This window comes from Panthera leo, chromosome C2 (assembly GCF_018350215.1).
Source record: "Panthera leo isolate Ple1 chromosome C2, P.leo_Ple1_pat1.1, whole genome shotgun sequence".
In the NCBI taxonomy this organism is placed as follows: domain Eukaryota; kingdom Metazoa; phylum Chordata; class Mammalia; order Carnivora; family Felidae; genus Panthera; species Panthera leo.
The window spans coordinates 126,273,943-126,288,323 of record NC_056687.1 but is presented as its reverse complement, the minus strand read 5'-3'; the positions used below and the strand labels follow the sequence as shown (position 1 = coordinate 126,288,323).

General features: G+C 34.6%; 1 protein-coding gene across 5 annotated transcripts in view; it reads right to left on the bottom strand.

Moving 5' to 3' along the window:
* The window catches only part of STAG1 (stromal antigen 1), a 402,324-nt gene that overhangs the window by 148,203 nt on the left and 239,740 nt on the right, over positions 1 to 14,381 (bottom strand). Inside the window, exon 1 of one of the 5 annotated variants that reach the window (XM_042954676.1) lies at positions 13,243 to 13,381. The exons of the other annotated variants lie outside the window; for them this stretch is intronic. The gene's annotated coding sequence lies outside the window, so the exon portion shown is untranslated. Of the gene's footprint in view, positions 1 to 13,242; positions 13,382 to 14,381 lie in introns of those variants that run through there. 5 annotated transcript variants of the gene reach the window in all.

Genomic DNA, 14,381 nt, shown 5'->3' with positions numbered 1-14,381 from the left:
ACAGAATTTGATTACAGGGAGTTATGCTCCACAGTCCAAGTTCTTAAGCACTATATCACATACTGCCTCTCAATCAATATGTATGTGCTATTATATTCATAATCTTTGGAAAAAAATTTATGAGACTGCCAAATTTGGTTGCCTTCAAGAAGATAATTTGATAGCTCAGAGCCATGGGTGAATGACATTTTACCATATATATAAATCATGTGACTATATTACCTCTTCCACCATCATTATTTTCTAACAAAAATAATAAAATTATGGAATTGGTTTTCACTTTATTCACCAAAGAGTGAATAAAGACAGGAAAGATAAAAAGGTCTGAAGACTGAGTTCTGAGATAATTCAGTATTTACAGTTTAGCTTTTTAAGATCCATTATGACAGTGTGTATTCCACAGAACAAGTTCAGACAGTGACTTAAGAAGGAAGAAGTAGCTATGTCTACTGAGAGAGAAACGTAATACCTGGGAGCTTCCCTGTGATTTGGACAATAAAGAGGTAACTGCTGACTAAACAGAAACAATGAAGTGGCAGAAACAGATATCTGACTGGAGTGTGTTTAAAGAGAATTAAGAAGACAAAAAGGAGTGAACATAAATAATTGAGATTTGCTGCGAAGAAAAGGAGAGTATTAGGACTGTAGGAAGAAAGGCATGAGGAAACAAGGGAGAATGTAATGGTCAGTCTTATGTATCAACCTGGCTAGGCTACAGTATCTAGTTATTGAATCAAATACTAATCCAGGTGTTACTGTGAAGGTATTTCATAGATATAGTTAACAGCGACATCAGCCAGTTTTAAGTAGAGGAGATACCCTCAATAAGGTGGTGGGTTTCATGTAGTCAGTTGAATACCTTAAGAAGAAAAAACTAAGGTTTCCTGGAGAAGGAAATTCTGCGTAAGGGCTGTACAACTCCAACCTCCCTCTAGCTTGCTGTCCTACACAGATTTCAAATTTGCCAGTTCCCACAATTTTGTCAGCCAACTTACTGAAATACATCTCCCTGGCACAGACCCCTCGCATGCACCAAGTCTACTGATCACAGAGTGTTGGAAAGCTTCAGTTTGAGGGGAAACAGGATCTATCTTCATTCCTTTTTCACCCTTGGATCTAGCTTCTTTTAACAAACAAACCAAAACACACCTAGAATCTAGCTTCCTTTTCTGGGGGCTGGTGGGGGGGAACCTCGTCTTAATATAGCCATTACTTGGAAGAGTACAACGGTCTTTCCTAACAATCAAATGCAGAAAGTAACCCAGACAAAATGAGAAGACAGGCGAATTAACCCCAAAAGAAAGAACAGAGAAGTCACAAGGATTTAATCAATGCAGATAAAAGTAAGATGTCTGAACCAGAATTTAAAACAGTAATCATGAGGAAACTAGCTGGGTTTGAGATAAGCACAGAAGACACTACAGAATCCTTTACTGTAGAGATAAAACAACTAAAAACTAGTCAGGCAGAAATAAAAAATGCTATAACCAAGATGCAAAGCCAAATGAATGCAATGCTAATGAAGATGGATGAAGCAGAATAGCAAATCAGCGATACAAAAGATAAAAACTATGGAAAATAATGAAGCTGAAAAAGAAGGAAAGAAAGGTATTGGATCACAAATGTAGACTCAGGGAACTCAGTGACTCCTTAAAGCATTATAACGTTTGTATCACAGGAGTCCCAGAAAATGAAGAGAAAAAAAGGACCAGAAGGTTTATTTAAGCAAATTATAGCTGAAAATCTCACTAATCTGGGGAAGGAAACAGACATTAAAAAACAAAAAGCATAGAGACCTCCCATTAAATTCAACAAAAGCTGCCATCACTAAGACATATCACAGTGAAGTTCAAAAATACACAGTCAAGGAAAGAATCCTGAATGAGGAAAGGGAAAAAAAAAAGTTGTTAACATACAAGGGAAGACAGATCAGGTTCGCAGCAGATCTGTCCACAGAAAACTGACAGGCCAGAAGGGAGTAGTATGATATAGTCAACATGCTAAATGGGAAAAGTACGCAGCCAAGAATACTTTATCCAGCAAGGCAATCAGAGTAAAAGGAGAGTTTCCCAGACAAAAAATGAAGGAATTCATGACCAGTAAACAGACCTGCAAGAAATATTAAAGGGAACTCCTTGAGTTGGGGGAAAAAAAGACCACAAAAGCAACAAAGACTAGAAAGGAACAGAGAACATCATCAGAAACACCAACCTTATAGGTAGCATAATGGCACTAAATTCATACCTTTCAATGATTACTCTGAATGTAAATGGACAAAATGCTCCAATCAAAACACAAAGAGTATTAAAATGGATAAAAAAAGAAGACCCTTCTATATGCTGCCTATAAGTGACTCATTTTAGACCTAAAGACATCTGCAGATTGAAAGTGATGAGATGAAAAACCATATATAATGCTAATGAATGCCAAAAGAAAGCCTGACCAGCCATACTTATATGAGACAAACAAGATTTTAAACCAAACAATATAACAGATGAAGAAGAGTATTATACCATAATTAAGGAGTCTATCCATCAGGGAGATTTAACAATTATAAATATTTATGCCCTCAACATGGAAGCACTCAAATACATAAATCAATTATTAACAAATACAAAGTAACTCAATGGTAATAATACAATAATATTAGGGGACTTTAACACACCATCTACAACAATGGATAGATCATCAAAACATAAATCAACAAGGAAACAACAGCTCTGAATGACACACTGCACCAGATGGACTTAACAGATATATTCAGAACATTTCATCCTACAGCAGCAAATGTACATTCTTTTCGAGTGCACATGGAACATTCTACAGAGCAGATCACATACTGGGTCACAAATCAGCCCTCAACAAGTAAAAAGACTGAGATCAAACCATGCATATCTGCAGAACATAAAGCTTTGAAACTTGAAGTCAATCACAAAAAAAATTTGGGAAGACCACAAATACATGGAGATTAAAGACCATCCTACTAAAGAATAAATGAGTTAACCATGAAATTGAAGAAGAAATTAAAAAATACATGGAAGCAAATGAAAATGAAAACACAAAAGTGCAAAACCTTTGGGTTGCAGCAAAGTCAGTCTTAAAGGGAAGTATATTGTAATATAGGCCTATCTGAAGAAGCAAGAAAAGTCTCAAATACACAGCCTAACCTTATACCTTAAAGGATCTAGAAAAGGAAAAGCAAGGGGTACCTGGGTGGCTCAGTTGGTTAAGCATCTGACTTTGGCTCAGGTCATAATCTCACAGTTTTGTGAGTATGAGCCCTGCTTTGGGCTCTGCACTGGCAGTGTGGAGCCTGGTTAGGATTGATTCTCTTTCTCTCTCTGTGTCTGCCTCTCCTCCTCTTGCACGTGTACATGCACGCTCTCTCTCTCTCTCTCAGACTAAATAACCTTAAAAAAAAGGGAACAGCAAATGAAGCCTAAAGCCAGCAGAAGAAGGGAAATGATAAAATCAGAGCATAAATAAATATAGAAACAAAAAAATCATATCAATGAAAATAAGAACTGTTTCCTTGAAGTGATAAACCAGTAGACTAGACTTATCAAAAAGAAAAAAAAAAGAACCCATATAAATGAAATCACAAATGAAAGGGGAAATATCATAACCAATATCATAGAAATACAAACATTTATAAGAGAACATTATTAATAATTATATGCAAAAAAACTAGGCAATCTGGAAGATATGAGCAAATTCCTAGAAACATACAAACCACCAAAACTGAAACAGGAAGAAATAGAAAATTTGAACAGACCCATAACCAGCAAAAAAATTGAGTCAGTAATCAAAAAACTCTCAACAAATAAGAGTCCAGGGCCAGATGACTTCCTAGGGGAATTCTACCAATGTTTTAAAGAGTTAATACCTATTCTTCTCAAAATGTTCCAAAAAATAGAAAAATAAGGAAAAACTGCAAACTCATTCTACAAAGCTAGCATTACCTTGATTTCAAAACCAGACAAAGAGCCCACTAAAACAGAGAATTACAGGCCAGTATCCTTGATGAACATGGATGCAGAAATTGTGAACAAAATTCTCACAAATGAAATCTACAGTACGTTGAAAGAATTATTCACTATGATCAAGTGGGATTTATTCTTGAGCTGCAAGGGTGGTACACTATTCACAAATCAATCATCATGATACACCACATTACAAAAAGGATAAGAACCATATGATCCTCTCAACAGATGCAGAAAAAACATTTGACAAAGTATAGCATCCATTCCTGATAAAAACTTTCAATCAAGCGGGGATAGAGAGAACATACTTTAACATCATGAACACCATATATAAAAGACCCACAGCTAATATCATCCTCAATTAAAAACTGAGAGCTTTTCTTCTATGGTCAGGAACAAGTCAGGGATGTCCATTCTCACCATTGCTATTTAACACAGTACTGGAAGTATGAGCCACAGCAATCAGACAATAGAAAGAAATAAAAAGCATACAAATTGGCAAGGAAGAAGTCAAACTTTCACTATTTCACAGATGAGATGGTACTCTATGTAGAAAGCCCAAAAGACTCAACCAAGAAATTGCTGGAAGTGATACATGAATTCAGTAAAGTTGCAGGATATAAAATCAACATACATAAATAAGTTGCATTTCTAAAGACCAATAATGAAGAAGCAGAAAGAGAAATCAAGGAATCTATCCCATCTGCAACTACACCAAAACCTGTAGGATACCCAGGAGTAAACCTAACCAAAGAGGTAAGAAGTAAAGGTCAAAAATCTATACTCTGAAAACTATAAGCACTTATGAAAGAAACTGAAGAAGACACAACTAAATGGAATAACATTCCATGCTCATGGATTGGAAGAACAAACATTGTTAAAATGTCTACACTAATCAAAGCAACCTTCACATTTAATGCAATCCCCATCAAAATACCATGAGCATTTTTCACAGAGCTAAAACAAACAATCCTAAAATTTGTATGGAACCACAAAAGACCCTGATTACCCAATGCAATCCTGAAAACGAAAAGCAAAGCTGGAAGCATCATGATTCTAGACTCCAAGTGTATTACAAAGCTGTAGTCATCAAGACAATAAAGTACTGGCACAAAAACAGACACATATAAATCAATGGAACAGAATACAGAACCCAGAAGTGGACCCATAACTACATAGTCAACTAATTTTCGACAAAGCAAGAAAGAATATCCAATGGAAAAAAAAGACAGTCTCTTCAACAAATGATGTTGGTGAAACTGGACAGCAACATGCAGAAGAATGAACCAGGACCGCTTTCTTACACCAAACACAAAAATAACTTCAAGATGGATAAAAGACCTAAATGTGAGATAGGAAACCATCAAAATCCCAGAGGAGACCACAGGCAGCAACCTCTTTGACTTCATTGGAGCAACTTCTTAATAGACACATCTCTGGAAGCAAGGGAAACATAAGCAAACATGAACTACTGGGACTTCATCAAGATAAAAAGCTTCTGCACAGCAAAGGATATAATCAATAAAACTAAAAGGTGGTCTATTGAATGGGAGAAGATATCTACAAATGACGTATCTGATAAAGGGTTAGTATCCAAAATCTATGAAGAACTTATCAAACTCAACACCCCAAAAATAAATAATCCAGTGAAGAAATGGGCAGAAGACATGAATAAACATTTCTCCAAAGAAGACATCCAGCCAGACAGCTAACAAACACATAAAAAGATGCTCAGTATCACTCACCAACAGGGAAATACAAATCAAAAGCACAATGAGATACCACCTCATGCCTGTAAGAATGGATAAAATTAACAACACAGGAAACAACAGATGTTGGTGAGGATGTGGAGAAAGGGGAACCCCCTCCTATTGTTGGTGGGAATGCAAACTGGTGCAGCCTCTAAGGAGACCCATATGGAGGTTCCTCAAAAAATTAAAAAAAGAACTACCCTATGATCCAGCCATTGCACTAACCAGGTATTTATCTAAAGGATACAAGAATACAGATCTGAAAGGATACATGCACCCCGATGTTTACAGCAGCAATATCAACAACAGCCAAACTATGGAAACAGCCCAAGTGTCCACTGACTGATGAATGTGTACACGTACACGCACATACACATCCATCCATATCCAATGGAATAGTAGCCATTAAAAAGAATGAAATCTTGCCATTTGCAATGATGTGGATGGAGCTATACTGTATAAGAGAAATAGTGCCAAGAGAAATAAATCAGTCAAAGAAAGGCAAATAACACATGATTTCACTCATATGTGGAATTTAGGGAACCAAACAGACAAACATATGGGAAGGGAAAGAAAAAAAAAAAGAGAAGGAAGCAAATCATAAAAGACTCTTAACAACAGAGAACAAACTGAGGGTTGAAGGAAAGATGTTGGTGGTAGATGGGCTAAAACCCAGTGACGGGTATTAAGGAGGTATGATGAGCAGTGGGAGTCATATGTAAGTGAAGAAATCACTAAATTCTATTCTTGAAACCAATACTACACCATAAAATTTTGGGGAGGGGCGCCTGGGTGGCGCAGTCGGTTAAGCGTCCGACTTCAGCCAGGTCACGATCTCGCGGTCTGTGAGTTCGAGCCCCGTGTCAGGCTCTGGGCTGATGGCTCGGAGCCTGGAGCCTGTTTCCGATTCTGTGTCTCCCTCTCTCTCTGCCCCTCCCCCGTTCATGCTCTGTCTCTCTCTGTCCCAAAAATAAATAAAAAAAAAAAAAAACAAACGTTGAAAAAAAAAATTTAAAAAAAAAAAAAAAAAAAAATTTTGGGGAAAAAAAATTTCATTATTAAAACATTTGTCTTCTGAGAAAAAAAATAATTAAAAATAAACTTAAAAAACCCCTCCCCCTCCTCAATATGTGTGTGTGTGTGTGTGTGTGTGTGTGTATGTATATACACATATATATGTATATATGTGTGTGTGTGTGTGTGTGTATGTATGTATGTATATATCAGTAAGTACATCTTCTCTTGGTTCCGTGTCTCTAGAGAGCCTTAACTGAGAATGTTTCTAAAAGATAAGAGCAACTAAGGCATATTAGTATAATGATAAGAATTATCTAATAAAAGGGGGGAACTGAAGCCAGTAGAGAGAAAAGAGCAAAGTTCTTGAGGGAGAGAACAGGGCTCAGATCTACTGAACAAAGGCAAGGACTGACCTTAGAAGTAACTGTAGTAAGAGAAAAAGTAGAGAATATTGGTATAGCTGCACCTAGATTAGTAGGTTTAATCCTTGAAGAATTCTCTGTTGACTCTATTAAGCAATTAAAATAATCAGCTAAAAAATCAGTGAAAAAAAGATAATAGGAGATATTACAGGTCTGAGGAGAAGGTATGAAATAATCCTGTAAGAAAGTAGGAATAATATGGAGTAGAATGCTGTAATGGGATTTCTAGGCAACATTAAAGGTCCACTTGTGAGAAAAATCTAAAGCCTAGCCATTACAAGTATATGTTTTTCTTCAGCCACTTTCAAGCGCTCTGGTACAGGTACGAAGCAGGTGGTAATATAGGGTTTTCAAAGGAGGCATGATGGAAACAGAGGCAAGGATGTTGAGGATATGAAGACAGACAGGATTATAATAAATCTAGTTGAAAATGATCTATGCTAGGAAAACTGAGGAAATGAGGAAATGAGGATATGGTATGAAGAACACTAAAAATATGGCATCAAAGGATCTGAAGTCCCAATGAAAGATAAACAATACTTGAATTGGGAACACAGAGGAAAAACACTGAAACAAAAAGAAGTGGTTATTGGCAAATGGGATGGTTGAAATTAAGATTGTAGACATCGACTCTTTCAATCAATATCCAACAATTTATATTTATGTGTTCCTAAACATAAAAACAAAATCTAAAAAACTGCATTTATATTTAATGATCTATTTCTGAAATACACTTAAAAAAAAATTTTTTTTAATGTTTATTTATTTTTGAGACAGGGAGAGACAGAGCATGAACAGGGGAGGGTCAGAGAGAGGGAGACACAGAATCTGAAACAGGCTCCAGGCTCTGAGCTGTCAGGACAGAGCCTGACACAGGGCTCGAACTCACGGACCGCAAGATTATGACCTGAGCCAAAGTCGGCCGCTTAACCAACTGAGCCACCCAGACACCCCTGAAATACACTTTTGAAAACTAATACTGTATACCAAAGAAATATGTTTGATAATGGGACAAACTATATTTTTAAAAGAGGGATGATTATATTCCTTTAGTTTTAAAAAGCTTATTTTAACAAACAAAAAAGCTTACAAAAAGCTTCCACTTTACAAATGACAGTTTGTTTTTAATTTTTCATTTAATTTTATTTTTAAGTAAACTCTATGCCAAACATGGGCCTCAAACTCATGACCCTGAGATTAAGAGTTGCATGCTCTACTGACTAAACCAGCCAGGCACCCCCATAAGATAGAGATTTAACCATTCCCTTTATCTCTTAAAACCCAACCAAAATAATAAGGAGAAAACAAATTTCACCTTCAATAAATTAAGAAAAATACTGGTAAACCCAAACCATAATATATGTATATATGTGTACATGGAAAGCAGGAAAGTAAGCAGAGAGCATACAAATCACACCAAGTGGTCAAAAAAGGAAATACAACTAGGTATATCTAAAAGAAGATAAAAAAGAAAAAAACAAACAAACAAACATTTCATTCTTCAGAATCCAGAAGCATTCAGGAATTAGTAATACCAGGTTCCATAGAAGAAGGAGGGAAGTAAGGTCTAAAGTCAAAGTTTATAAAATAAGTAATTAAATCCCTAAGGCTCTACTCCAACAACCTAGGGCAGTCAAGCAATTTTTCCCCCACACACCCATCTTGAAAGTCCAGAAAGTTTATTCTCTCAACAAAATTAGCGAGAGATTTGGAATCATCAAACAAATCAGAGGGATATAAGTGAAGTCCAGATTGCCCTGGATGCTGCTTCACCCTGCCAAACTCCCAAATGGTAGACAGCAACTAAACTTAAGTAGATTGAAAGATCCTCCTGCAAAGAAGCTGAACTTTCCCAGGGAAAATAATGATCAACAGTTTAGGGTCTACAATGAAAATGCCAGGTGACCACATAACCGTCCTACAGTGATGCTCACCAAAGAAGACAAAGCCACTGCCTTACCTTGTCAAATACAACACGTTCACAGAGACATACACAGCCCCTCTGTTAACTGCCTTTGTAGTGCCACATTCTAAGCAACAGAATACCAAGAAATAGCTATTTGAGGAAAGGTTCCAACATGAAAGAGAGTGATTGGAGCAGAGATTCAGAAGAAAAGAGTACGGAGCAGAAAAAACTTCAGAGTAATAATAATGAACAGTATCAAAGATATAAGAGAAGATATTACATCCATGAACTAATACTTAAAAAATAAACCTGGAGAAAGAACTCTTAAGAAACTTATATGATGGTCAAAATTAAGTTCAATAAATTTGAGGAAGTATAAGAAAAATGTAAAAAAACACTAAGAAATGTTAAATGGAAGAGAAATAATAAGACACTGAGGATTGATTAAAGAGATTAATATCCAAGCAATAGGTATTCAAAAAAGAGTACCAAGAATAATGAAAGGGAAAAAATAAATACACATCAGAGTGTATCACCATGCTATTTCAGAACACCAGGAATAAAGAGAAAAATCTAAAAGCTTCCAAAGAAACAGGATCAGAATCAGAAGCTGAAACAGCACTGGACTTCTGACTTGTTAAGAAATGATAATCAGCAACAATGGAAGCTAGAGGAAAAATTCTGAAGATAATTTTCAATGATGAATTCTATATTGGGTCAGAGAATTAAACATGAGTATATAATATACTTTTCAGGCATGTAAAATCTCAAATATATACTTCCCCAATACCTCTTTTCAAAGCTATCAAAAAATAAGCTAACCAAAAAGAAGAGAATAAATTAAGAAAGAAAGCAAAAGATGACAGGGAAAGATGGAAAAGTGGTCTCAGTATGCTGGGTAGCCAGTCTTGACCGCTGGTGAAGTTAACAGGTCACTCTCTTTTCCAAAAATAGGTCACCATCTTTTCCAAAAAATTCAAATAATAGCAGAAAAGTTAAGAAACTTAAAGGACATCAAGATTTTAGAAAATGAGACTGCCTTATCATACATGATTATAAAAATTAAAAGCACAGAAAATACATGCTATAAAATTGATACTATTATTTGCTTAAAAATGAAACAAAAAACCCTCAAAACTATGCTTATGAGGAAAAAAACTAAAGGAAATACAAACATATTCTGGGCACAATGATAAGTAGAACTATGGGTAATTTTTATTTTTGTACTTTTTTCCTTTTCTGAATATATCACTATAGTAATTTTATATGCACAGAAAACATTTAAATGTACAATATGGAATTGTTAATGAAATATATACAAAAAATTTTCTCAATTTCTCTGCCCTCTTTAGAACTAAGCCAAGCAAGCTCTGTCATTCCGTTGTAGTTATAGTATCAATTTTACTGGGTGACTTTTATATGTTAAACATTTAACACGAATTCATTTAAGCCTTTCATTCCTACAAGATGGGACTATTAGTATTAACAGTATACAGATGAGGAAAGTGAGGCACAGAAGTGATTTGTCTAAGGTCACCAAGCTAATAGATAATGATAAGCAATGTTTGTAAAGTGATTTTAAAACCATGATTTCTTTATAAAAGCTAGCCCCCAAAAGAAAGCTAATTTTCATATCTGATGAAAAAGATAAACCTAAGAAAATGATAGTTAACTAGAAAACTTAACACATTACTATAGATACCTATATTTACATATTTGAAGTAAATATTTACATCACTGAATTTTTAAAGTTTACTGTATTTTACAGATACAGCTAGAGATATAGTGGCATTCACAAATTTGGTCAATTATTGAGAACACTTAAGGTCTATTCACAAACTCTGGAAAACTGGGAACTGTTATCTTTAGGGCAGAGGTTAATAAAAACAAACAAAGGTTATGAAGTAAAAAAACAAAACAAAAAATACAATGGTAAAAGTACAAAGCAATGAGAAAGTAAGACTTTAGAAGAATAAAAAAATGAACATAAGAAAGAATGAAGAGATTATTTATACTCTATAGTCTGCTTTTTGATGATGTCAGACCTAAAATTGTCAAGCCCTAACCATAGAAACCAAAAATATTGTCTAGTTAAGAATTCCAAAACACTTAACTGAATGTAATAAAGAGAATTTGTGACAAAATTAAAAGATAAAATAAAATAAAAGACGAGACAAAAAATAAAAATGCATGCTATTAGTTTTGTTTTTATTATTTTTTTAATTATTTTTTTCTTAACAGGAGTTTTTGAAAGATCTAATTTCTGATTTCCTCATTGGCAATGTCTTTTATTACTAAGAGTAGGTGCTCAATATGTTCTGAATAAAAACATGAAGTAAAACACTGCCAACACTATTAGCTCTTCTTGTCATTACAGAATAATAGGAACAGCTTATTAAATGTCAGGCACTGGTCTGTGCTCTCCTAATTTCTTTCTTTTAATCTTTTTTATTTATTTTGAGAGAGAGCAAGTGTGCCTGAGCAGGAGAGGGGCAGAGAGAATTCCAAACGGCTCGATGCTCAGCATAGAGCATGACAGGGGCTCAATTCCACAAACCATGAGATCATGACCTGAGCTGAAAAGAGTCAGATGCTTAACCAACTAAGTCACCTAGGCCCCCGCCTCTCCTAATTTCTCTTAATGAGATCACTATTATGATATTCCTCACTTTGCACGTGAAGAAAGGCCAGGAAAGTTAAAGATTTGTCCAAGTTACCAAACCAGTAAAAGGCAGTGAGGGATGTGGATCCAGACAGTCTGGTGCAGAACCCATTCTATGAACCACTATATTATATGGTTTCAGCAACTGAAAGCGAAAGAAAAGATGCCAATTTACTGATGCAAAGTGATTTTCAATCTATGGCTGGAGAGCAAAGCAATTTCATATATCGTATATTTCTTCAGAGTAGAAGTCCAGAGACTGTGACTTCGTAAGAAATGATAATCAGCAATGAATCATACGTCAATATAAAATTAACTATATGTAAACATAATAATGTTAAACAATAAGGTATAAAGAAATGTTTATTCCCCCAAGGGTCTGAGAGTGACCTATTAACTTCACCAGTGGTCAAGTCTGGCTACCCAGCATACTGAGACCACTTGACTCTCATATGATGATCTTAACCACATTTTCTAATTTTCCCAGAATTCATCTCAGAAAAAAGTAGAATAAATCACCATGCTATTATTAATATAATTTTGTGTTCTTAATCCTCTTTGTCCAAATTAGCATTTTCACCTTAGTAGTGAGTGGTAGCCAATATTAATCTACTTGTAATATAAAAGAAAATCATATAGGTGAGAAAACAGAAAAAAAAATAACGTTACATCAACATTACTTATCCTACAAATTACCACCTAACAAAAATTAGAAATAAACACTTTATAAAGTATTGGCATACATTTTTAAAGCAAATGTCTAAAAATAATGTAACTATAGATCTGAAAAACAGACTCTTTGAGAGTAGAATTATCTTCATAACACCAAACAACAAAGCTATTTTTTTTTTTTGACCTTCGAGGAAAAAAGACAGATTATTACCTCATGAAAATTTCATCAAATTGAGGAATAATTAAATGTGCCCAGTCTCAGATTCTAAATCCACCAAAATAAGGACAAAATGTTATTTAAATTACATCCACAAGCTATGTTCCAATATGCGCAACTGAGGAAGCTATTTAGAACAGAAATAAGGGCACTTAATTCTAAAGATTAATAGTTAATGAAAACTGTACTGCAACCTAAAGTACTACCTCAAACAAACTGGAGAGCATGTTTTAAAATTCCAATTAAGAGAACAGAAAAAATAATAAGGAAAATAGAAAATGTAATAGCTAACAGTCTGTTCAAATTTAACAGCAAAAAGAATTTCAATAAAGAGGAAACATAGTTTACCTCCAATGGAAAAACGAGACTACTGTAACTGTAGAATAAACAGACCTAAAGAACTACAGAATGATGAAAATTTTTAATAAAAATATGGTAAAAAGTATACAATTAAATGCAATGCATAAACACTGACAATACGGGACACATTATTTAACTGAATAAGAAAATGAGTTATCTGGAAAACCAATTAAAAGTGCTACTGATAAGATCACTCTGATGACTTATCAAGCTCTGCAACTCATCACATCTGTACCCTACAGAACAACTAACCTGATTGTCTCTCTTCTCAGCTAAGATATAAGCAATGTCAAGGAGCATTTTATTCCAAAGCCGATAATCATATCTGGCCATAACTGCCTTGTAACTGTCCATGCACATAGTCTTTGAAGCAGAGGATTAAATGTTCCTGCCCATTTTATCTAGTCCCCAAGACTCGTCCTGCAAAGTGAATAAAAATGATTATCTTTTAATCTGCCCCTTGCATACATACCATAAAAAAAGAGAGAGAGAGAGAGAGAGAGAGAGAGAGGAGGGCAAAGATGAGAAAAAAAAATTCTTGAAAATATGGATAATTATTATCTAGTCTGGAATTAAGTCCTCAGTAAGATCTCTGTGCTTTGTTGAAGGGTGGGTGATTGATATGTCCCACATTTTATGAAACTGGGCCTTGGGAGATACGATCATTAATTAGTCATATAGTAATATTTTGAAGTAAATTTGAAAATGACTTGAAAATTAAGTTTCTACTTTTGAAAAATCAGTAGAAATATGTTGATCTCCTTCCATTTTTCTTATCATATTTTTAAAAATAATTTCAAATTGAAATAGGCTAGATCATGATATACAAAGAGCTTAGGTAAAAACAAAATGGTATTTATCAAGCAGTTTCAAAAGCTATCATGATCACGAGTAAACTGTGGGAAAAGACAGAAAGGCACTGGAAGGAGGAGGAAGCTACTCAACTCAAAAGGAACAGAAGAGCCATAATTAAAATATATTTAAGAATATTTAAAATTAACACATATATAGGTCATGAAAAGGATAAAAATAGGGAAAACAATACAATAATAAAAGTCACTAAAAACAGGCCAATGGAAAGGAGGTGGAATGGACCATTATGAAGTCAGTAAAAGAATGTAATACTTTGTTTACACTGTAGTGGAGAACAAATGCAAATGAAAATTAAGTGCATTTTTCAGGAAACTGAGACATTTTAAAAGTCAAAATATTCTATATTATTCTCTTATGTTCTTAAATACAGTATGTGGCATATATTTAATCTTTTATACAGAATACACACAGGTTTCTGGATTAAAGAGAAGTAACTTGCCCCTACAGAAAAGCTCCAGGTTATTCTCTCTCTCAATATCTGTAAGCAAAATCTTTTGTTTTCTTTTTAGTATAAATTA